Source organism: Melopsittacus undulatus, chromosome 3 (assembly GCF_012275295.1).
Source record: "Melopsittacus undulatus isolate bMelUnd1 chromosome 3, bMelUnd1.mat.Z, whole genome shotgun sequence".
NCBI lineage: Eukaryota > Metazoa > Chordata > Aves > Psittaciformes > Psittaculidae > Melopsittacus > Melopsittacus undulatus.
In genome coordinates, this window is record NC_047529.1 from 76,084,703 (window position 1) to 76,110,213 (window position 25,511).

Here is a 25,511-nt window from a genome sequence, read left to right on the forward strand (position 1 = left end):
AGACCGAAGCAAGGAGGCTAGCAAGAAGCAGACATACTCTACGGAAAGTCATGTTCTAGTGGGTAAGCTGAAGGCAGGAAGGCAGATTTGCCCCTAAGTAAATCAGCACAGCAGTCTTCTATCAAATAGCTTTACTTTACAGAGGTCTTCACCATCGTGATTCTCTCTTCATCCTGGCCAGATGCTTCTTCTAGACATAATGCAAGATGTACACAAACAAAACAAAAAAATGTGAAGTGGGGATAAGAAACAGCAGTAAGCTGTAGTCACAAACAGCTCTACCATTCCTCTTGCATAACTGTGACACTATCACCTTTCTAGTAAGAATTCTGTAATAGGCAAAAATTGCTGATTACAGAGGTATTCAGTGGAAGGACTGCTATTAAGGACTGTGCCTTCTTGTTTTCTTAAGTATGATACAAAAATAAGAAACAAATTTTCAGAAACTCCAGAAAAGTATACTCAAGGAGCAACGCAAGTTATTTTAACTAGGAATTCTGAACATTTCACTTTAATGCTGTCTATGCAAAAAAGAGACTACTCAAATTTTGTTTACAAAGTTCATTTCTATAATTAACTAAAAATTAGTCGACATGCCAATTCTTCCCAATCTGCGAAGAGCAAGCCTTTGAAAAGTATCTTTTTAAATATAAAATTTTATCTTTTTATATTGTACTAATACACCCATTTCTTAACACGGCAACTTCTCAAGACAGCCAGATTTTGTGTAATTCATTTAACTCTGCACAACTAGCAGACAGTACTTGCTTCTAACATAATCTCTATAAAATTATGAAAATGCTCTTCCATTGAACATCCAGATTTCACCAAGGAAGTAAACAAATATTGTAAATTTGCATATTGGGTTTTTTAAAGTAATATTCTAATTATTTCCCAGCTAGCCCTGTCATTAATTTTATTGCCTTTTTCTCTCAGGAAGCTGTATAAATGCAGTAACTCAAACTTCTTGGACCAAATTACTTCTCTTCCTCAACACAAAGCTCTCAATGCCTCTTTAAGTGAATCTTTACCTAACCTGTACTTATGAGATTTTATTTTTTTTTGTAAAGTTCAGATTCAGAATCTGAGAAACATTACCACAGTTAAATCTATACCTTTCACATAAACATTCACACAGAGCTAATGCATTCACATACACACAAAGCTAAAGTTATCCATGATTAACCGAGAAAAAAAATCCCCACTGTCATTCTTTGGATTTTCTTCTTTGCCATTGCTAAGTTTCACCTTACTGCCTTTCCCAAGGAGAATAAGAATCTCCAGATGAAGATGGGAAACTTCTCAAAGCAGCCAGAGAAAGACCGACTTGACTGAAGAATGTCAGCTTCATGTATTTTCTACTTTATTTTGGCAACTTAGATTTTGGAAAGGAATATGACTGCATTTAGTATATGAGTTGGTACCTAGCAGGTTTCTTCTGCTAAATCTGACAAATATAGGTCATACTCCTTTGGCACTCATTATATGCTCATGCATACGATGCCTTCTTTTTTGAACATGACTAAACTCCTTAGGATTCCATCGTGTTTGCAGATTCCAGCCAAAAGAAACAATAAGAAGATAAAAGCAGTTTGAGATAATTTAATAAATAATTTTGACCTAAAATTTTAAAGCTATGTTACATACAGTCACTTTTTTCCTTCTGTGCCTAGAATTACTATACATTTAGACAAACTTGGTTTAGTACAATCATTTTTTATTAAGTACTTCACAAAGTACCTCCAGAGATATATAAAAGCCCAATATTTGCTATAGTAAGTGCTATTTTTCTGTATGTCTACGTGAAGGTGTGAAAAAGTGGAACAATTAGAAGGGGGAAAAAAACCCCTCCCCAAAAAAACCCATACCTACAAAAAACCCACAACAACCAAAACTGGTAACTTATAATCCACCCTGATGATTCCCTTTATAAAACTCAACATCTGCACCACAGGTTCTTCTGTGTCCAAAAAGTCTGCTTGCAAACTGCTCAAGGAAAATTCAGCTGCTTTTCCTTGTAAGCAGCTTGGCAAGGTAACATCGTAATCTTGCAGTGTCAGTGGTCCCCTTGAGCTTACAAAGTCTATTAAAACAAATACATGAAAACATCTTTTTCAGGATTTCAATTCTATAGCTTAAGAGGATCAGTATATTTTAATTTCTTTTTAGATTCAAAGAACATAAGACAGTATACTACTTCAGTATCTAATGCTGCCATGACACCTCAAGGCTCTCTCCATTAACTGGCTATTATGCGCAGATCACAGAATACCAGGAGTTCACTAGGAGAAAAATACATGCTTTCTTGTTATCTATACCAGCTAATTGCAACAAAATCAACACTGCAGCATCTGCCTGAAACAGACATTACATTCGATCTGCACTAGGTGGATGCACAAAACAAACATTACTTCAATAAAAAGGTAAAACATACAGTATTTCATAATGCTGATACAAAGCTTATGCAATTAAGTAACTCAGCAATGACATTTTAAGAGGATTCCACCCCAATAACTAAAATGATTTATTATATTCACCTACTGCTCTACTGAATGACAGTATAAAACAAAGCCAATGAACATAAATATCAGAATACAAAAACTCTATTCCTAACTATCAAAAGAATAAAAAAAAACTAAATTAAATATGGGAAAATCTAATTACTCAATTATTCTAAAACTGCTGATAATACCTGATACAGATGCTGACTTCGCTGGATTATCAACCTACCAACTATGTACTGAGCTGTTGATTAAAATGATGCAAGATATAAACCAAACAAACTGACTAAAAAAAACTGTTATATTACATATGTAATCTAAAAATTATACATTTGCTTGAACTCAGCCTATCTCTTTCCAAAAAAGACATAAAACAAGACATTATACATAAACATCCTGTCTTGTTTGTAATGGTAAGCCATCACAGCAATGGCTGTATTGCTGCCACTGCTATTTTTCCTTGTGTCCATACGCAATGTATTCCTCTCATACAAGAAGCTCTATAATGCTGGTGCCACTGGTCAAAGTGAATATGGAAAGCCTACTAGGATTACCTCTGAGAAGGATGAGTAACCAACTCATAATGCTCCCAGCATGAGCATTTCAGTGCATGTATAAAACCGTAAAGCCGTAACAGAGCATAAGGAAATATTATACATCATTCCAAACATGTTAAATATAAATAACTGCAACATGGACAGTGAACGGATAAATGTTCTACCACAGTAATCTTGAAAAAAGCAAAACCCCAAAGATGATTATCATACAGGAACAAATAAATTCACAAATTAATGCACCTGACAGATTTGCAGTGTGTCAATATCTTCCAAGTATTCCCCACAGCATCACGCCTACAGTAACCCATCAAAAATCTATCACTTAGAACAGAAGCAAACTACATTGTACTGATGGATAACGACTAAAACCATAAAACAAATATTCCATCCTTTCCTGTCCATCCCTACTGGACATAAAGTCCTTAAGCAAGTAAACCCCAAAAGGTCCCATACAAACATGGCATTTAAAGAGATGCTAACAAACCTTATTTTCCTCTTGCTCTCAAGAATGTTCGAAGTATAGAATTAAGTCTTAGGAGCTCTCTAAAACTTCTTCCCTGTTTCCATCCATGTAGACATTCTACACTCAGTATTGGAAGACAGCTATGAATTGTCTGCTATGATAATCAGGTCCATTTAATTATCTTGCATATACTTTTTTTTTCTTTTGTTATTTATACCTGATACCAAGTAGGTAGGAGACAGTATTAACAAGATTCATGGATTTCCCCATCCCCCTTCAGGGAAAAATATCCATAAAACAGTATCATCTCCAGTCCATCAGATTTCTTTTCAGTCGCTTAACTACAATTACCATCTGAAGTAAAGTACTTTCTGAAGTCTTGTAACAGATGCAAGCAAAAAAGCCTGGTGAGCTAATACTATCACCTCATGTCTTATGCTGATTAAAGCTTGAGAAGCTAAAGCTCACATCCAAAAAAACAAGTTACATTGATATATCAGTTCACTGAAACCAATAATGTGGCTTTCCAGAAATGTAACTCACATGCTTTAGTTTGCATTTACATGTTCACAAATTTTCACTTGAGATGAAGAAATCCATCTCACAGAGAGCAATATGAACAGTGAAATCAAGCAAGACACTGAGAGATTGTAGACAGATGTACTACAGCAATGCAGAGCTGCAGGGATCTGATTACAGACAATATCTGCTGCTAGGCAGTCAGTCTCCCACTGGGCTGGAGAGCACGTACACACGGATGTTCTACAATAAAACAGTGTTTGTTTCTTATATAGAGCCTTACAAATGTTGCAGGATTATTCTCCCTCAATGCTTCAACATTTTAACTTATCAAAATTCTTAAGCAGAGCATAGCAAGGCACTTACAGTTTCATAACAATGCCCCATGCAATGTGTTCTGTAATTCTTGGATCTGTTGCTCTCCTTGCAAAAGGCAAAAGCCAAAGTCCAAAGCAACTCCTGTGGATTGACAGCAAATGCCCTTTACTGCTGTTTGTCAGAACTATACCCATAGCAGCCAGAGCTCTATCAGGCTAAATGCAAATCCAAACCTATCTCCTGGAAGGCCACATGCAATTGCAAAGAAAATCAGCATACAAGCAGGTGATCCACTTTGTTCAACATATGTTATTATTTGCTCTGAAGAAGAGCTACAAATAACTAACACTATCAATTTTCCAAAGAAGCTTCTACAATTACATTGGTATGCCCTATGGAAACACTATCAGGTTTCTCATAGCAGCCTTCAATGATTCAAACAGCTAGCCCTGGTCTTCCCACAAAATTATTATTAATACTAAGACAGCAGCATCATTCCTCAACAGAAAAGCTCATCTGTGACTGGCAGAATTACCATTATCAATGGTAATCCAACAGCTTTATGACATCTCTAGAGAAATAGATTTTTGTAGCAAAAGTAGCAGTACCTTTGGTACTCATATACAATAAGGCAGGATTGCTTCTACAAGATCTTTCGCACCAATCACGATGCCTTGAATGCATACATTGAAGTCTTTTTAGCAACCTTGTAAGACAGGTAAGTTACAGTTTCTGTCATAACAGATGAAGAACCTAAAGGTACAGGCCTGCAACACAAGCAAACTTCACAGCATGCTTCTTGATCTCAACCGCCCCTATGGCCCACTCCAATTTGCCTTCCTAGATCTGGTTGTCCACTGCTGGATGTCGTTCTGACACCTCCTTAGGCAGACTCAGTTTCTTAAAACATAAGAAAACAAATATTAAAAAGGCAGGGAGTGTTCTGTGGTCCTCAGGAGCTGGATCAACTCACTGAAGAGTCAGATGAGTGTTGGAGCTGAAGCAAAGGAACATGCAGGACCCACAAGATTTTGGTGCAGGGAGATCTCTCAGAAACAGAAAGATGCTAGATCAGCTCAGCTGCATCATGGAACGTCCCCATGAGACAGAGCTGGAGCACCCTCCTTAATACTGAAGGACAAGAATGCACCAAAATAAGAGGAAGAATTTACCATTAATGGCTTCCAGTCTGTGCCGTGATCCTATTCACCACTGAGTGTAGCTCATCTGATTATGTTTTTCTGTCCATTTCAATTTTGCTTCAACACTTAACCTGTTTTGAAGCCACAGGAACAGCCATAGACAACATTCTGCTTTTTGTTTGATGATATTTGACAATATCCATCAACATTTGGTGAAACATAGCTTGCGTCAAAACACCTCAGCAGTTCACTGCAGATGGACAGATACATAGGCCAGGTTAATTCAGAAAGATTTACAGTAACCACAAAGAGTTACTATCTCAAATCATCAAGCGAGGAAACTTGATTTTAATAAACAATTTTAATTTGACTTTGTATTTGCACTCCTTTTCTGAAAGCTTGCTATGAGATAATCTTAAATTGATGTTGATTTGCAAGTAAATATAGCTTGTATCTCATATTTGATATTTCATTTTGCTAACTTTAATGCTATAATACATTCACATTTAAGCAATTACATAATTTAAACACATTTATTCAGATCAATGATTTTCCCATTTGATGTTGAGAATGATAAACAGCCCTTCTCATTTTCTCGACCAAATGTTCCCCAAACTATCATACATGCACAAGTGACACAAAGTACATTCATACGGAACACTCAAGTACACAAGGTACCCTGAACATTACAAGACCCAGCTTAGAACAGAAGTTCCTACTGCCAATAGTCAACTCCAATGTCACCAATGTTGCTGGGTACAGCAAAAAAAAAAGCTTTTGCAGAATTACATTTCAGGATTATCTTCCAAACTCACAAGTGTATCAAGTGAGTTTCAAAGGAACCTAGAATTCCCCTTATATAACTCCAAGTTTTGTAAGACTTAGAGAAAGTTACTGATAAAACTACACTAGATATTTTGGATTCATATGCTTCTGCTAATCATGTTTGCATTGAAAATGAAATTTGTTGGTGTGTTTTTAATAAAAAGAATGATTACCTTTGGCTAGTGAACTGAGCTGACTTTCTTGATTCAGCATCACTACAGCAACAGTGAGCTGATCTCAGCATCACATTTAATTTTTTTTTTACATTTTTAAAGAGGAAAACAACCCTTTTCAGTTTCTCCTTGTAAAAAAATAATTAACATTAACTATACTGAAATGAACACACAATTTTCCATCTATGCCTACTGAAGAAAATCTGTTCCAAGCTGATCTGCTCCTTCAGCAAACTGAATCCAATTATTTACCCAGCAATTTCCCTCATTTCAGTGATCTGATGTACTTTAAAACTTCAGCAAAAAATATTTAAGCACTATGTACTCACATTACTTATTAGCAAAGCTATTTTATTTAGATTTGACAACTTATTTAAAGGCTAAATATACTACAATAGAATTAGACAAAAAGCTCCACTGAAAAATAGTATCTTTTTATATCCATTTTTAGCTACCATGTAAATGCTCACTAACACATTGTAGTAGAAAAAGACTTTTGACTATGGTATTGTCAGAAAGGCTTCTCCTCCACTATGGACCCATATCCACACTTCCATTGTATCACAAAAAGATCCCAAATCTCAGTTTCAAAGCTGACACTGAAGATAAAACCAAGCTAAAAAGCCAAATTCTAAAATAAATTGCATGAGGTACAGGCACACATTCTTTTCTAATCTTTCAGCAGGGGACTAGTGATAGTCTCTACCAGGTACAGCAACAGAAGAGGTATCAAACAGTCACAGCCAGACTTCAACACATTTTGTCTGCTAAAGCCCTTTAGACATACTAGTTTTATTTCTTCAAAATTTCATGAAAAGGTATGAGTTTTCATACTTTGAATCTCAACATACACAAGATTTCAGATAGATTTAATATGGCATGAACAATGCATATATCAGATTCATAATACAGAAGCTATGCAGAAGCTAGTATTTCTACTTCCCTTCATTCCAAGCCATCTACATACGCACACATGAGAAGAAAAATGATCACTGCTATTTGCCAAACCCTGCAGTGTCATATGGGAGCAGTAGGTCAATCTTTAGAAGACTGCTTAAACCTGACCAGTGCCTGATCTCCTCCTTCCAGCTGACAGCAGGTCATGACAAACATTATCCCCATCATGCAATGACAGAGCTGGAGGGAATTCTTGTAAAAGAAAAACAGAAACATAAGGAGCAAGTTTCTTTCTGGGAAGATGGGGTGAATTAAGGTCATATTGAGAACAGGCAGGTGGCTCACAGGGCAAAAACGGCACTGGATCAACATGTAGAATTTATGCAGTTTTATTTTGAAGCCATAATACTAACACTTTTGGGCAAAAGGCCCAAATCAGACTTTGGGCATGGTATCAGCTTCCTGGATTGAGTAAAACAGGCCAAGAGCATGTACATACATACTACAGAGCATCATCTACCATCTAGTACAAGGCATGTTTAATTAGCTTAGTAGGGATAGAGAGTTTGGGGGAGAAGGGTGGAAGAATCTGTGTCCGTCAGTCTAGCAACAGCATACCTGAAACACACTTAGAAAAAGCTCAACCCTGAAAACAAACCCAACGTTATTTAAGCTTTTATTAGCATGACAATTAAATGCTAAAATATCTGACATGAGAAATGACATGTTCATAAAATCCACTATACAAGACAACCCTGTCTCAATATATTAGACACTAAATTCACATAGGGATATAGGACTGTGTTGCTACAAAAACAATTGGCAATTACACTAAACACAGACAAAATGCTGATGACAAAGACAGAATGGCAATGATTCTTTTCATACCATTCCCACAAAGATACAATGATAGAAGTACCCAATAGGCATCTGCCTTAAAAAAAATAAAAATTAATACAGATTGCAAACTCCTGAGAGAAGAGAGAGTACTATCCTCATGCTAGATTCTTTCCAGACATTGTTTGCTATTACTGTAATCACATCCCCTGACTGGGGCTGGGGCAATAGGACATGACACACAAAACCACTTCTTTGACAACCCACACACCTGTCTCAGCCCAAAACCTGTATATAATACCAGTACCTTTATTTCATTTTTGTTTCTGCATGACACAAACATGCACCAAAAACCAGCAGTGGAAAGCAGGAAGCAACCTTTCCAGCTGATCAAGGCCTAGGTTCAGCAAAATATGTCCTGACATGCTCAAGCTATGAACACACTTTGATACCCTGCTGATTGTGGATATAACCACAAAAAGCCAGGGCATTTGACTGAAGGATATTACGACACAATCAATTTCTATAATACTAAGGATCTAGCAAGCCACTGACAATAAACATTTCTTTTCTAGCTGAGAAAGCAAGCTGCTGTGTGGCAGCATTTTCAGGCCTTCCACTGACATCATGCTAAGAAAGAGGTAATTGTCCCAAGGCAGATTTCGACTTATCACCAGCATGAGGGAGTGTCTTGTTTATAATCAGACTCACCAGTAAGGATTTCAGAATTTAGAGGACAAGAAAAAGAAACCCAAACCAATTGAACCAAAAAAGCACAGACTAAACAAACCTACTTAAAGAAAATCTAAGCTTTTGCCTACTTTGTTTGTAAATACTAGAAAAAATCTACAGAAACTACTCCATGTGAATGAGTGCTAGGGAAAACACAATCTGAAGCATCACATTTCTTAAGCTTTTAATCGTTCAGACAGTGGAGAGTGCGGGACATCAAATATCAATTCTGAAATCCCTAGTATAAGAAGAGAGATTATGACTTTCTGAGCAGTGGCTTTATATCATTTTTTGTCTGAATAGACTTTTGAGCAGAGTTCTGGGCCTGAAATTTTCCAAAACAGTGAACAAAAAGGGCTTTGGCTCTCAGCTCACAGCGAGCATGCTGCAAAGTGCACTAGATATCCTAATGCTGCCAAACAAGCTGTGCACTTCTGTGAATTTTATTTGGTATGGAAACCAGCACCTCCCACAACTTTTCCCTCCCTATTACCACTTATTCATACTTTAAAATAATCTGCAAGAAAAGCTTGAAAAAGAAGGCTTGAATATTATGGTACACACCACATAACAAACATCAGAGTCTGGAGAGCAGAAACCTAACAGGTTCTCTTTGAACAACTATGCATGGTATCAATCACACAGCCACAGGAACTTGTCCTGACAGAAAGCTCAAAACTGCAGAGAAACATGACAGCATTATCATCTTTTGACAAATGTAAATCCCTGAGAGATCCCTGAATTTATTCAGCTAGTCAAAGAATGCAAGTAAACCTCTGAAGCCAGAGAATAAGTCTCTCAAAAAACAGAAAGGAAAAAGACAGGTAAACTAGACACATTACACATAGAGGTGGTAAGCAGCTCAGCGTGAGACACCCAGGAAGCCTCACAGCATAACCTGAGAAACCTGGAGAAGAAAAGTAACACGAAACAATTCAATTTTGTTTATCACATCTTTCACAGCACTTTTCATTTGTTCAGCTAAATTTCTGAACAAACTTCTGCACCAGAACACTGATAAGACTCCACACAAGAAGCAAGGACCCTCTTGACTTTTCTTCCCGCTCTCTGTGACCTAAGGAATTTTGTATTTGCCTCTTTGCCTTGAAGTATAACTCTCCTCTTCACAAGGTCTCTACCTATCCCTAGATGCAAGAAGAGAACAGTCCTGTTAACATCTGCCTTCATGAGAGAACCAGCTTCATACCTGTATCATGAAATTAAGTCTTACTTCTTCTGAAAAGAACAGTGCTTTAGTTTAATGAAAGCACACAACTTCACATATAATGCAAAGACGATGCTGTGCAGAAGTTTAGGCTACATAACCTCAATGTTTAATTCTCATGGATAAATTGTATTTTCCATATTGTATGTCACACTGTTCAAACATAAATCCGGGGCATAGTAGCTAAGTATTAAAGAAAATTATTATGGGGATTAGCAGTCTGTTTTCCAGAAACAATCCCAAACAGGTAGGATGAGACTTTTCAACAAAAGAGTACCCCTGTTTTATTCATACTGCTTCAATAAACACAGACATTGCTAAAAGATTGTGAAAATGAAAAATCCCACAAGCTAACTCAAAGATCTGTGGCCAAAAAACATCTCTATGGATAAAGCTGAATAGTCTACAATGTATTTTCTATTACAGGAGGGAAAGATATGCACCAAGCTGCTGAATCAACCTTTCTGTCAGAAATGTACCCTTACCAATGAATGAGATACAGACTTATCACTGCTAACTCCCAAAACCCTCAACACACCAGATTTTATTTAGCAACACTGTGGACCCTTTGGGTGATTCACTATCTGCTACAAACAAGTGGAAGAATCTTTCAACTACAAGAGTGCTTTATGTGGATATGTCTGAATATGTGCCTTACACAGGTACCTCATCCAGGAATGCACTTTTGCCAAACTTACGATAAGTAGCATTACTTTGCACCATTGTTGTGTCTGATGGTTTATAGATGTCAAATGATAAGCCAAGAGTTCACAATCTCAAGAATCAACAAGAAAACAAGGAAATAACGAGTCACACAACATTTATAGCTTAGCCCTTCTTTCTGCAACTTGTTCAGTTTAACCTTTCCCTAGCCTAGTCATCTTCACTTGAGTGAACATTTGACTCCTTTTCAACTGCATGATTATTTAACATGACCCTGAACTTTGAATGTTTTATCTGGTGTCCTAGAAGTACTCTACTAGCCTCAGTGATCCTATGAAACACATGAACATAGTATTATTCCCAGTACACTGGGCAAAAGACAAGCATCTCAACGCAATACAGAAGCTCACAATAGAACTCAGGGGGAGGTACAGGAGCTCTGACTCCCAGTCTGCTGCTGTACTCATCAAGTACTGCACAACAAAAATAAAATTCAAATGTAACTGTTAACTTAGACTGACACAGATTTATTTAAAAATCAAAACCAGCATTTCAACAGAACACTCATCCACATGGGATTGCAGTTGCTTTTTAAGATATTGCATTTATATGGCAGCAACCTCCCACAGCCTACTTCACCTTTCTAACCACAAGACCCTGCTAGAGTAAACACCAAACAAGCAGAGGCAGAACTTTGAACACACCAGGAATTACTAGAATACTTTAGGTTATCTGTCAGGTAAGCAGGGCTTCCCTTACACAAATGATTCTGAAATCTGATCCAGAGAACTCATTCATTTATCTATTAGGGAGGCCTGGAAAAGATGCCAAAATTCATCAGGATTTCTTAAATGAAGGTAAAACTCCAGATCATTAAAATTAAGTGAAAACAGAACCCTTTTCTAAATGTAGATCTTGCTGTGCAGCCAAGTATGTCTGCATGCAATTGTTATTTACTTTAAAGTTGGGGTGATTCTCCAGATAGTTTGGATCAGCTCTCATAATGAGGTGCTTTAGAACAAAACAAAGACAAAAACAACAACAAAAGAAAAATCCAAGATTTCTTTTTTGACTATATTTGCTATGATGATGTAGAGGCAAAAAGAGGGCAATAACAAAACAGTTTCGCCTTGCTTACCACAAAACTGCAAAATTTTAAACTTCAAGGAATGCAAAGACAACAGTATCAGCCAGGAAATACCGTCACAACTCTTAACCAGAAATATTAGAAGAAACTGTGCTAGAAGTTCTAAAAACAGCACCTTCCTCCCCCAGAAAAAAAAAAAAAAACACAAAAAAATAAACCACCATTCCCCAAAAAACAGCCTAATCAAGGACACAAAGAAATCACACAGTCTTTAGTACGCTCTCCAGTGCTCTCCATTCAACCTGCATCACCTCAGGCCTATTCTTATCAATAGTATTATCAGCCCACACATGGGGAGGTACACGTAAAAATGTCATTTGGGGCAATTGAAACAGTAACAGAACTGAGCATTGTCAGCATTTAGAGATCCTCCATTCAGTGCTTCCACACTAGTCCTGCCAGTGAAGACAATAACCCAAACTTCATAAGATACTCAAAGGGAAAGAAGTTATGCTAAGAGCCTGAGCAAGTATTAAGCTCCGAAAGCAATGAGCTCTTACTCTATACACAAACAAAGCAAAGCAGAAGTAAACATAAGTGAAAACAAACAGTTGCACATCAGTATGGAAACTCAGTCATCAGCCATGTTATTTGTTAAAACTGTGACAATGCAGCTGGAGGTGAATCATCATGATCCAAATCCTCATGACACATCCATCCCACTGCACCTTCCTTAACCAAAAATGGACAACTAGTAGCAGATCTCCTCCTGGAGACACTACAAAAAAACATTTTATCATTTGCTATGCAAAGCTCGTTTGATTGTCTTAGATTTTTTTTATTCTCTGCCCAACATAAAGCAAATGTTGGTCATTCGTTGATTTTTGTGCTCATCTTTGGACAACAGAGGACATAAATTCAAACCCAAACTAGGAAACAAAGTTTCCCAGTATTTCTGGAGTCTCAATGAGCAATATTATTTTAAAAACAGCAAAAGCTCATTCTGGCACCACAGCACTAGACAACTGAAACACAAATATTTTCTCTCCAAACCAACTAGAAGCTCCCTCACACCAGAAGTATTTAAAACCAAACTCCAAAGGGAGAAGGGAGAGACTGAATTAAGTAAGTACCCAACCTTTGGAATATAACCTCTCTATGACAGTGACAAAAGACTTTCCTGCCGCATCTTGTGAAAATAGGACGCTATCTTTTATGAAATCTTTTGGCATTACAGGTCATTCAGCCCAGAACAACCACTATTCAGGTCATCTGCTCTCTGTATGAGTAACGATTGCAAACCCCACCAACACAGAACTGGAAATGAAACTGTATGATAAGAATTTTCCATATAATCATCTTCCTCGTCTCCCAAGCTATATCATTCCCTAATCAAGTGGTCTTGCATTTAAATCCTTGGAAGAAAGAGGTATTTCCAATTCCTCTATTAATAACTAGAAGTACTTAACCTGGAAATACAAGGGAGGGTCTAAAACTATACAGGTATATTCTTCGCACTAATACCAATCTCAAATTGTACTTTCTTACACAGTATACTTTCCTCAGTCTTACTAAAGGTCCACTGAACAGACTTTAGAATTCAAAAGCTCTCTTTGCAAGACTGGGAAATAACAGATTTTGGATTTAAGACCTGTTCCCTAGGGTTATTCTACTGGTATAAAGGAAGAGAGAAGGTCTCAGCAGGCTGGCAAAATCTGCAAGGAATCCACCTCTGACAGGTCTATAACTCAGAGGAAAAGAACTTAATTCTATGATTTCCATTTGCTCTTAGTAGAAGCCTGTGGCTGCACTAAACTTTTTATTGTTGAAACAGAGTAATTCTTGCTCATTGTAGTGTATTACAATTCATAACAGGGCTTGCTATAGGTATCCTTAGAAGAACCATGTCCCTCTCATATTTTTAATTTTTTTTTATTTAATCTTCATATCCACTTTGGAAGAGCTGCAAATGGTTTCAAATCGCCTGCCTATACCATGAGCTGGTTTAATTTTATCCCTTCATCATTCACGCAAGATAGCAGATTTTCACTGCATAGTTTCCCATACAATCACAGAATTGTAGAATCAACCAGGTTGGAAAAGACCTTTAAGATCATCAAGTCCAACCATTACCCCAAGAATGCCAAAACCACCACCAAGCCATGTCATTAAAGGTGTCATCTCAACATTTTTTGAACACTTCCAGGGACAGTTATTCCACCACTTCCCTGGGATGCCTGTTCCAATGCCTGGTGAAGAAACTTTTCCTAATACTCAGACTAAACCTCTCCTGGTGCAGCTTGAGACACGTCATTATGAGATTAAAATGTGTATATTTAAATCTCTCTCCTGCAATTCAACCACTTTCATTGCTTTATCTAATTAAATTCACTAAGAGTTACCAGACAATGGGAGCTATAGCCCCATTTTCTGATCTGACAAATTTAAAATAAATAAATTATACATGTACACACTGCCATAAAGGATCCTTTGCCTTAGGCATCAAACATCCTTAAAGAACTGCTATCAAACCCTAACACACAACAGACAGAAGGAGGAATCCAAGCCAGGGAAAATTCCGTATCAAACTGGAAAAATGCTTAGCAGTCTCCAGAGCAATCCAAGTCTGGAAAGCCAAATCAAACACATTTAATTAATATCACTGTTTCTTTATAGATGAAATGAAAGTTCAAGTATTGACCATGGGAAAGAGGCATTTCATTGACACATTGTTTTCTTTCCATATCATTCCTGAAGGTCTTATGGGTTTTTATGGATGAGCATATGATAAATAGGGGGCTAATACCTGTCCTCTGCTACTTAACTTGAGAAACTTCACACCAAAATCTCCATTAAACTTTCCCCAATCTAATAAACAATCGCAAGCTTGGCAATTAACTTTTCAAAAGCAAGCTTTTTACACTCACAATGTTTTTACAGATACAATTCATACACAGATATGAACACCACAGTCTTTATAAAAAGATACACTGCTAGGAGCAAAACTGGTTATAAGTGGTTCTCAGGTTTCATTTTGAGAGAAATAGAAAGGATAAAGAAGCTGGATGTTACTAGAAGTGAGAAGATTTTATGAACAGTTGTTTTTTTTTTTTATATTTCTCAGTAAATAAGAGTCTGCACACAAGACTTGATATTGCATACATACACATCAAGTACTCAACTTTATCCAGAGAAGTTTCATATCAAATTTCACAAATTAAAAATAACAGGGGTTTACATAATGCAAAATTACAGGAGTGGAGAATTTAACTTTTAAGCCGGCAACAGCCTAACTAAAAACAGACACTTCCTGTGTTATAGGATACTGCGGATGCTAAAGCTACTAAGGGTTCAAAAAGAGATTGCACAAATTCATCACAAGCCAAATGATTAAATACCAAATCATCTGCCCTCAGACGCCTAAACTGCATCCTGCTAGAAACCAGTAACACTCCCCTTCAGACACTCAGCTATTTGCATGTCCTATGATACTCTTCCCTAGGCATATCTTTCAATGTTAAAAACAAGATATTGATGTAGAAACAGCTCTGGTCTGAGCTGACACACCATTCCTAGGTCCCTATTTTTGTGCCTGGGAAAAAGGAAGGTAAACTATCTAAAGCTGGCTCAACACCTACACTCTTCAATTCCCTCATTTCCAAACACTATGTAGGGCACTTGTATGGCAGCCAAGATATTTATATAGTAACAGTTCTTAATATACTTATATCACTCATAAGAGCTGGGGAAGACACCACAAATATATAACTTTTCCTCCTTTTCCTGTAGCTGAATTCACTCCCCCTTTCAAGTTTTGTTTAGTACTTAAAATAGCTTTATGAGTAACATTTTTGGTATTTTTCATACAACATCAACTCTTATCCACAGGCTATGCTATCTTCCAGACAGGATTTGTGTTAGTCGATCTCCTTTTCATGTATTTTATCCAGATTTTAGACAGGTAGCTCTTTTGGGGTTTATTTTTTAGTTACTCTAGAACTGAAAGAATTTCCTAAAAGTCATTCTACCATTCCATTAGAATAGGGAGATCTGTTCTTTATCAAGCACAGGCAGCAATAACATTGCAAATAATGCTTGGATGCCCAACAGACCAAAGTTTCCACTGTACTAGACACCGAACCCAAAACAGAACAAACCTGAGAGCATTCTGTCCCTCTCGCAATTTAAGAATTGTGTTTGCTATGGTGTTTCTCCAAACTAAAGAGCCTCCTGCAGACTGTGATCCATCATAATCACAGTGGGCAGCCAACCTTCTTCACAATAACTTTATTTGCTATTTATCTTCAAAACACTGCTCTTCTATCATATTCGTGATATACAGGCAGAAAGAGTCTTTTCTTCCATATTGTGTCAAACATTTATGGGTCCTGCCTGTGTTTTTTGTCTACTTAAATGATGCCAGGTACCATTGGTAAAGTATTTGCAGTATCTTTCTTTAAACGGTTGTGTGAATGGGTTTGGCCTTCTTCCAAATATTACCTTGCAAATATTACTCAAACTAGTGAAAGGAAAAATACAAAGATTTTATTTAGAAATCAGTTTAGCTGCAAGATTTGCTTCACCAAATACCGAGTGAGGAGTGTCTTCAAACAAGAGGAATCTATCCCACCACATGTACAAAGCAGCAGAAGAACTGACAGAATGGATTGATATTAGTACTCAGAAATGCTAGATCTTCATATTCTAATGGAAGAGTTAATCTTCAAGTACATGCCTGACGAAGAATACTTTGCATCAGACAAGGATGTTGGAGACTATTCAAACCTAGGGTACTCACAAAGTATATGGCTGGCTCTGCCAGCTCTGAAACTACGCAGAAGGCAACAAACACAAATTAATCAGGACCTCCATGTTACACAAAGATTCCAGCTTTCCAGTGGGAGGCTCTCCAGACCAGCTTTAATATAATCAAGGATATGATGTGCAGGTGAATAATACTAAGGTCTTTCATGGGTATTACCACAAAGTGAGAACTATTATAGACCATTTTAAAGATACCAAAGTTTTAAGTACTGTTAAATGATGTAGAGGAAGGCATTAGTTTAAAATAACACAACACAGAAATAATGGATCAAATACAAAAGTATGTATCAAAACATGAGTCACACAAAAACAATGAATACAGAAATAGGCAAGACAACTTTTTCTTTAAACTGGTAATTTCAGAACATTTCCTCTTGGACCATTTTTCCAAATCATCTGAGTCTACACCAATCTAACTGAAGTATACACAGAGTTAACTGAAATCACTGACTATACCTGTAAGAAACATTTAGTTACAGTAGATAAGCCCTCATCCTCTTTAATAAAAGGTTTACAACTTAGATCTAAGTTATATGAACTCATGTCTCAGGACAGTATTACAATATCTAGGAATACAGTTCCTATTCTGTTTAGTGTATAGTATACTATACAGCTCCCAAATTATAATCCTTCCATTATCAATCTTTTATACATTTTCTAACTTTTATGTTACCCCTAAACAGCAATGCTTTAATGTATTGTTTTGAAATAAATAAATGGCTTTCTGTCCTTTTTGGAAAATATAAACCCAGTAGAAGATATCAAGGCATAAACTAAACTACTAAAATGAGCGACAATCATCTGTGCCCCTCAGTTGATACAGGTAGTTGGAAAACAACAATTTAAGTACGTGTACTTCACACACCTCTAGCATCAGAGGTTTGTTGTACTACCAGATGCATTACATAAATGCAACACTGAATGTGACTGGAAGTGGTGGTTCCAGTAAAAAAAACACATGAAATGCAAGATTCTGTATCATTTCTAACAGGTCTACAAGATGGAAATGAATGAAGACCAGAAAGATAAGAGAATGCTGGCCATGTAACTCACTCATTCACTCACACTTCTATTTTTTCTGACAAGTATCAACAGACATTATGTACAGACTCTTAGCAGTCAAGCTCCCTGGTAACTGGAGATACGTGCCACATTACTACTTTGATCACCTTAACACTGTCCTGAATCATTCTCTAACTCATAAATGAATCTGGTTAAGCCTTCAGCAAGGTCTCTTCTGACACTAAGAAAAGTCAGTTCTACTTAAAGCACTGGTTTAGATTACAACACTGGTATGGGAAGTATGGTATGAAATGACCTCAAGCATCATCAAGTGAAATAAAAATGCTACAACGTAAAATTGTACACACACGAAGGGGGGGGTGAGGGGGTGTTAAATTGTAAAATATTTTTAAAAGTCTTATTTTATTGGTAGACCTTATAGATTTTCTTACAGCGATCACAGGCAGACAATCATCACTAGATAACAATAACTGCCCTTAGATAAGAAGAAAATAATTACACTGAATTATTTTGTAAGGTGCTTTCAAACCTACTAATGAAAAGTACTGCTTAAAAGCTGTGTATTATAGATATGCTTAATCATTACATAAAACAAGTACAACTTTTTCTAGAGTCTAGTTATAAACAAAACTACTTTTATTTGAAAGTTCAGCTGAACCAATCACTTTTTTATGATAAAAATTATTCAGTGAGCTAAGGGAAGTTGCACTACAACAACTTTCTTGGTGTAAGCTTACAACAGCACCATGGAAATCTATTCATCCCTTACTGAAGGAAATGAATTGAGTAATCTGAACTGTCCATCATGAGCTCAGTATAGTTCAACTTGTGCAGGGATTTTACAGCATAATGAAATATGTTGAGGGTTTTAGAATAAACATTTGTTGATTATGTGAGAACAAATTCCACAGTCCATTGTTAGAAGCAGTGATGTGATGTACAAAAAAAATACCCCAGCATTTTTCCATGACAGTCATTCACAAGTTATAGTTGTCAGCTTTCTAAACTATTTTTAACCTTATAAATATCTATCTATATACACACACACCAACCCACTACCTCCTTTCAGCCCCCAAGAAACTGATAATGACCTTCTTATAAAACTCCATTGGAAGTGTGTGGGGATATGCTGGTTTTGAAATAGCTCTACTTCACTTGACATTCACATTGCCTGTGAAAAATGAGGCCCACTCATGCAAATGTTACTTATAAGAGCAATCAGGTTAGGAACTCTTGGCATGAAGCTGTTTCTTGAATTAGGATTGCAGGATCAAGTGATAGTTATCATCCCTAGGGAACACCATGATTTTGCCATTATGGGAAAAAAAAATCTATGATGGTATTACTGAAATAATTTTACCAGAAACTTGATGTAATGAGAAAACTGTTCTATTAACAAACCTCACTCTTTTATACCAGTTAACTCTTTAAGCTTAAATAGAAATACCTAAATGTTAGTGGTTCTTATTCATATAATCAGCCTCAAAGCTGTATTATATTACTGTAAAACATTTATTCTTTTGACCAAGTACTTAATAGACTGCATTTCATTAAACAGTTATTTTAGGTTTTAAGACTTAAATTTCACAGATTATTAGTAAAAACAGACATTAAAGAACAATTTTTCTATTTACAGCTCCCATATGTGTAGAAAATACCCAGTGCAAATACCCTTTACCCATTTAAAACACTGTATGTTACTCATAAATCAGTAATCCTTGGAGAGGCAAATTTCATACTGGCAAAATGAAATTACCTATGACAACAATCACATTTTTTAAGGAGGCAACGAAAAAAATGTTTCCTTTAAGATGCCTTTGTCTTGTTCTTTAAAAAAACAAACAAAACAAACATCTATATCTAAGGCATGGAAGAAAAAGGGCTCTTACATACTAAACCATCACATTTGACTCAGGAAGTCCCCTAACCTCAAATTGCTGGAGGCCTGGCTGCTTTCCCAAAGCTTCACAGCACGCTCACCCTGTTGTTATGGTGTTTCCTAAGCATCTGCTATGTACTTACTGCTTGCAGAAATAGGAATCCAAACTCGATGGATCTTTGATCTGACCCCATACAGCTGTTTTAATTGCATGCTTTAATGCTTCAGTCAAATTTAAGTACTATATTGGTAACCGATTCTTACACGATTTTGGGGAAACCTTTAGGAAGCCAAGGTGCTCGAACATGCTGGCACGCAGACATTTACTGAATGCATGACGTGAACACACAACACAAAAGAATGCGAAGTAGTTGCACTCGCTGGGCAAATTTTACCATACCGCCGGGCACATTTCCTGACCGTCTGCCCCGTACCCCCCCTCCCCTACAAAGGCGGGGCCGCGAGGGGATGTAATAAAAAAAAGGAAAAAAAAAAGAAAATAACACCAAAAAATCGCAGCGCTACAGGGAGTGCCGACGAGACACAGGTGATGCTGGAGCCAAGGCCATACATACATACATACACACACACCGCCGCCCGGCTCCCGCAGCCGCAGGTCCAAGGGAAGGAGCGGGGCGATGGGGTGGGGGCAGGAACGGCACCGGGGCTCATCCCGACCGGTGTCCGTTAGCAGTAACTGCCACAGCGAGGATGCAGCACACACCGGACGCGCACGTCGCGGCGGCGCCCCGGGAGCCCCGAACCTCCCGCACAGCGGCCTAGCAGGTGCCCAAAGGAACAAAAGCCAAACTAGCTCCGGACCATCCCGCCCCCGGCGGCGCTCCCACCCTGCGGCCCTTCCACCGCTGCCCGCACTCACCTCGGCGGAGAGAGCGGAGGCCACTCGCACCCCCCCCCCCCCACACACACACATCGCGGGCTCGCTCCCTCCCCGCTCCCGCGCACCTCCTCCTCCCGCCGTCCCGGCCCCGTCTCTCACCGCTACCGGATCGGCAGCAGCAGCGGCGGCTGGGCCCGACTCCCCCGCCACGTGACCCCCGCCACGTGACCACCACACTTCCCCGGCCCGGCTCCGCCCCCGCTCTCTCTCCCGCAGCGCCGGGCGCCACCGGGAACCGGAGCGGGGGGAATGGTTTATGATGAGCTCTAGACCCTCGGCGCGTGAAGCCCAGGCGCCCTCTGGAAGGCCAGGGCCCGTTCGTGGAGTCCGGCCAGCGCCATGGCACCGTAACGCGACGAGATAACGGCTCGCTTGGCAAGGGGAAAGAGCCGGGGGGACCAAGGCTGCCGCCACCCTGTCCCCCCTCATTCCTTCAACTCCCTTACCTTCCTCTGAGGAGGCAATCGCGGGGTGCGTTACAGACAGCCACGGCTGTACATGGTAGTGAGCGTTACTTGATACCAAAGCGCTTAGAGCTGGCTTGTCCCTCCTACCTTCAGAGCTAGCACGGAAGGTTGGAAGAGTTGGTGCACCAAGTCCCACCACATACCCCTCCCAGCAAAACCTTGGTATTCCCGCACTTCTGCTTTCATGGAAAGTTACAGCTGATGAAAATCGTGTTGACCATGTGAAGCGTAACCTTTGCTCCCAGAAAATATGCTTACAAATAACTCGTCAAGGGGGTGTTTTATGGGAGAGAATGCCTCTATCCTGAAACTTGTCAGTTCAGGATACAGTTCAGAGGTATCAACACTACAAGACCTAGGGAAGCCCCAGCTAAAAGGGATTTGCATGGTAAACAAACTCTGAAGCTGTATTCTGGTATTTCTGTATTGCATTCAGTGCACATTCCTTCAGAAAGGAGCAACGAAATGCCTAAACACAGAAAGTGTGAAGCACTTGGCAGCTTAAGGGAACCAGGAACAAACTGTAACTATCACCTCTAAAAAAGCCACCTAGAGCACAGTGTTTGGGGAGCCAGAAGTGAAAAAGCCCAATCCCATGCTGGCTTTAGTAATCCAAATGTACCATTTCAGAAACTAAAAGGGTAAATATTTTTCACACTATTCCTCAAATATTTTTTTAAGGATTTTCTCGTACAACCTATAGCAAGAATGGGACAAACTTTGTGCCAGAGGATCAGCTACGTCTGTGAAAATCTGGAAGGCTGAAACCTGAGATAATGTGTTAGAGCTAGGTATGGATTTCATCTGTTAATTTTCATTTAGAAAAAAGTTGCCTTTTTCATTGAGGATTTTCAGTTGCATTACATAGGCTAAACCTTTGGGCATCTCTTAAAGGTAGAATAACAGTCATATCGCTTAAGTGCAATAAGTTATCAGGGAGTTAGGGCCCCATTTCTGGGTACATTACAATAGTTATCAACTGGTGAGCTCTGAAGACCAGGGTTCCTGAACCAAAAGACAGCCACCACTCTTATTGGCAGGCGTACGTTTATTATATGGGGATTACTTCTTCAGTAGAAAATTTTGAGGAGCTAAACCAGCTAAAACTACTGTATCACTCAATTCTTGTGTTTAACTTAAGCTATGTGGCCTTGGATCAATTCCCCATTTATAGGCCATAAGAAGTAAGTTCAGGTAGTAAAACAAAAAAACATCAGAGTAGATTTCCAAAACACAGCTGCAGCTTTAACCCGCTTTGTAATCCTGTTCTCTCCACCCTGGCACATTAGCTAAGAGTGTAAAAGTGTTGATTACTAGTCCCTCCTCTCAGCTGTTTTAGAAGTTGCCTGTAGCTGCCTTTGTGATCACAAGAGAAAACAGGTAGTTGTTCACCAGCCTCTACAAATTGTGATCCTGACTCTGAGTGATATCATGCAGGAGTCCTATCTGTTCTGCACCCTATGACATGTTGAGGACTAAAGGAAAATACACAGGAAGATGGACTCTCTTATCGTTGCTTCAGCTATCAACATCACACATAATTAAAAAAAAAACAACAAAAAACCCCCCAAAAAAACCCAAAACAAATTCACATAGAATTCACAGAAGAATCCCAGGAACTAGAACCAGATTCTTCAGGCTATGTTAGACATAGCCTATGTTAATAGGCTATACATAAAACACAGCCTATAGCTATGTTAAACCTTGCAACAGAAGAGCAATTTTTCATTTGCATCTGTGAATCAGCAAGACCTGATTCCAAATCAGGGACTGACTACACCCATGTGCAGAAAGGAAGCAACAACAATCTCAGATCAAGTCCGTGATCTGAGTGACTGGAACCCAGGAGTATCCTTGTAGTTAAGGCCTCATTTTTCAAAGTGAAAACATAAGTCAAAACCTCTATTATCTACAGAAACAGCACACGCTCTTTTAACTTGCCTACAGCATACTGGTGCTCTGTAAATGCAAAGGCAGACCACACTTAGGAAAATACTACTACTGTTCTGCATCAGTTTTGTGTTACTACTATCTTACACTTTCTCTGTGACTTAAAGATAAATCTCTAGGATAATCAAACATTTTAAAAGCCACTGAATTCACATTTGAAACTATATTTAAAGATACGTACAAACCACAGAAAACTCAAAGGGGGGAGACAATGTCTTCCTTCGCTAGTCTACTCCATCCCTTCTTCCAATGTAATCAACTTGACCTAAAGCACCAGTTCATTATGTTATGGCGATAATAGCATAAACATTTCAATAGTCCAACTGCAACATTTAATGCAACTTCAGCAGTACAAATGAATAGAGACATTAACCTAAAATTGTGTTATCATGCAACATTGTTAATTTTTTATGAAGCCTAACCCCCACCCTTATTTTTTTAACTTCTTGGTATTATTGATGTAAAGGAAAGTTTAGCTACCTTGCCAGCTTGACTGGATAATAAAAGTTCTGTCAAGAAACTGTACAGAAAATTCTGTAAATTCATGTTTACTATTGGAATATTGTGAATTTAAGATCAAAGGCAATAGGACAGGTGCCTTTTCAGAAGGAAATCAGCTCTGCTCATTTCAGTCATGACCAGGCCTATGCTTTTACATCTTACCAAGCTGTACTCCAGTATCTGTCCATTTCTATAAATGCTTAATTCCATTCCTTAAGGAACCAAATTCATTCCTTAAGGTACCAAAGAGTGTCCCCTCTTTTTCAGGAAGATTTTGTTAATATACCTCTTTAAAAAAAGGGGGGGGGGAGAGGACAGACACCTTTAAAATAACAAGCTGTGACCATTTACGAAGGCAGATGATGAATTCCATTCATCTATGAGCAACTACATGAATTTGAATGCATTTTATTTATTTCAAAAAGAAAACCTATGAAAACAGTTTCTTCAACTCACCTTCCTTAGTCTGCCCAACCAGAACATCTCAATGTTATCTTCATTAAATGTTTTCACTTCAGACACACATTTTTCTTACATATCATTTCACTTTTTGTGATTTCTTCCTCATTTGCAAGCTCACTCTATTTATGCTCAATTATACAACTTGAGTATGTTTGGACAGAAAACAAAACACAGAACCTGGTTGTTTTCCAAATGTAAGAAACATTATCATTGTAAAGATCAAAACTGTTATTTCTATAGGCATTATATTCCTAGAACTGCTGGGCTGATACTTCTCTATATAGTCGTTATATGTAAAGTCAAAGGTACTTGGTTTTTTAAATACAGTCACTTCCTATGAGTGTTACATATGCTCCATGAAAAGGGGAAAATGCACCTGAAAAATCAAATGTAACCATGATTCTTAAGAGACTTTCAAATCCCTTATCTTGGGGCTTTTGTTTTAATATTTTAATTATTTTTGGGGATGTAGCTCTTCATAATTAATCTCATCCTAAAGACAGTTTCATTTCAAGATACAGATATAGTAAGGCAAGGTAGCTAAGACAGGAAAATAAACCAAAACAATTATTGAATTACTTAAGTGAAAAGTGGCCTATTTCTACAAAAAAAAAAAAAAGTTCTTGCATCTTTCAAGTGTAATCATTAGCAGATAAGCAAAATGAGTTCAACATTGGCATGCAGTTAGAGCCATACTCAAGCTTATCAGTATCTTTAAGTTCAGTGCAGTAATATGCCTAAGTATTGGCAGGACTGAGGTCTTTGCATGGAAAGTTTACCCTTTCTGAAAAATAATTTAAATTCTATTTAAACTGCCAATAGAAAAAAATATTTGATGAACTTTCAGTCTAGAACAGCGATATAAAGGGAAGTCCTGCTCACACCTCTCATTACTTAGATCATCTACAAGAGCTGCTTCCATTGTGACTATTTTTTTGCTGCTGGCTACTGAATTCTCAGAAGACTGCATCAGTATTGCTGTTGTACAGTTCATACGTTGGACTTCCCAACATTTAGTAGAATGAATATGGAAAGAAGTCCAAGCTCAGGGTAAGATTTTACCTGAAATGTAGCCCAAACAACATGGAAATTTCATTAATATTTACAGATTTCAAGAAGAGAAAATTCTCTAATTTCAGCTGTCCAGCCTGACATGTCTTTGCTTGGCAGTACTGGATGGCTTTCTTGAAATATCCCTCCTAGCCATAAGGAATTCTGCTGTAGTTGAGCAAATATAGTTCTCTTTTGAACACAGAGTCCATCACTGGTACAATTTATCTGTAGAAAGGAACTGAAATATAGCCTTTTATTTCAGTTTATTTCCATTACAAGCTGTTAAAATTAATTATTAACAAAAATAATTAAGTAAAGACTTTAAGGGGCTCCCAACTCAATCACATTTGCTACACAATGAAGAAGCCTAAAACTCAGATTAGGTATGTCATTATTTCACTTCATTTTTTTTCAGGCCTTCAGCAAAGAAAGGGAAGCTGAGAAATACCAAAATACCCTAAAATAAAAAGAATAAATTGTAAGTTGTCTTTATGTGTTGTAAGAAAGGGCAA

At 38.0% G+C, this 25,511-nt stretch overlaps 1 protein-coding gene across 1 annotated transcript in view; it reads right to left on the minus strand.

Annotated features, from left to right (window-relative positions):
- Positions 1-20,695, minus strand: part of TULP4 (TUB like protein 4) — a 156,915-nt gene extending 136,220 nt beyond the window's left edge. The window contains exon 1 of the mRNA XM_034060519.1: positions 20,632-20,695. The gene's annotated coding sequence lies outside the window, so the exon portion shown is untranslated. The remainder of the gene's footprint in view (positions 1-20,631) is intronic.
- Positions 20,696-25,511: the final 4,816 nt, after the last annotated feature.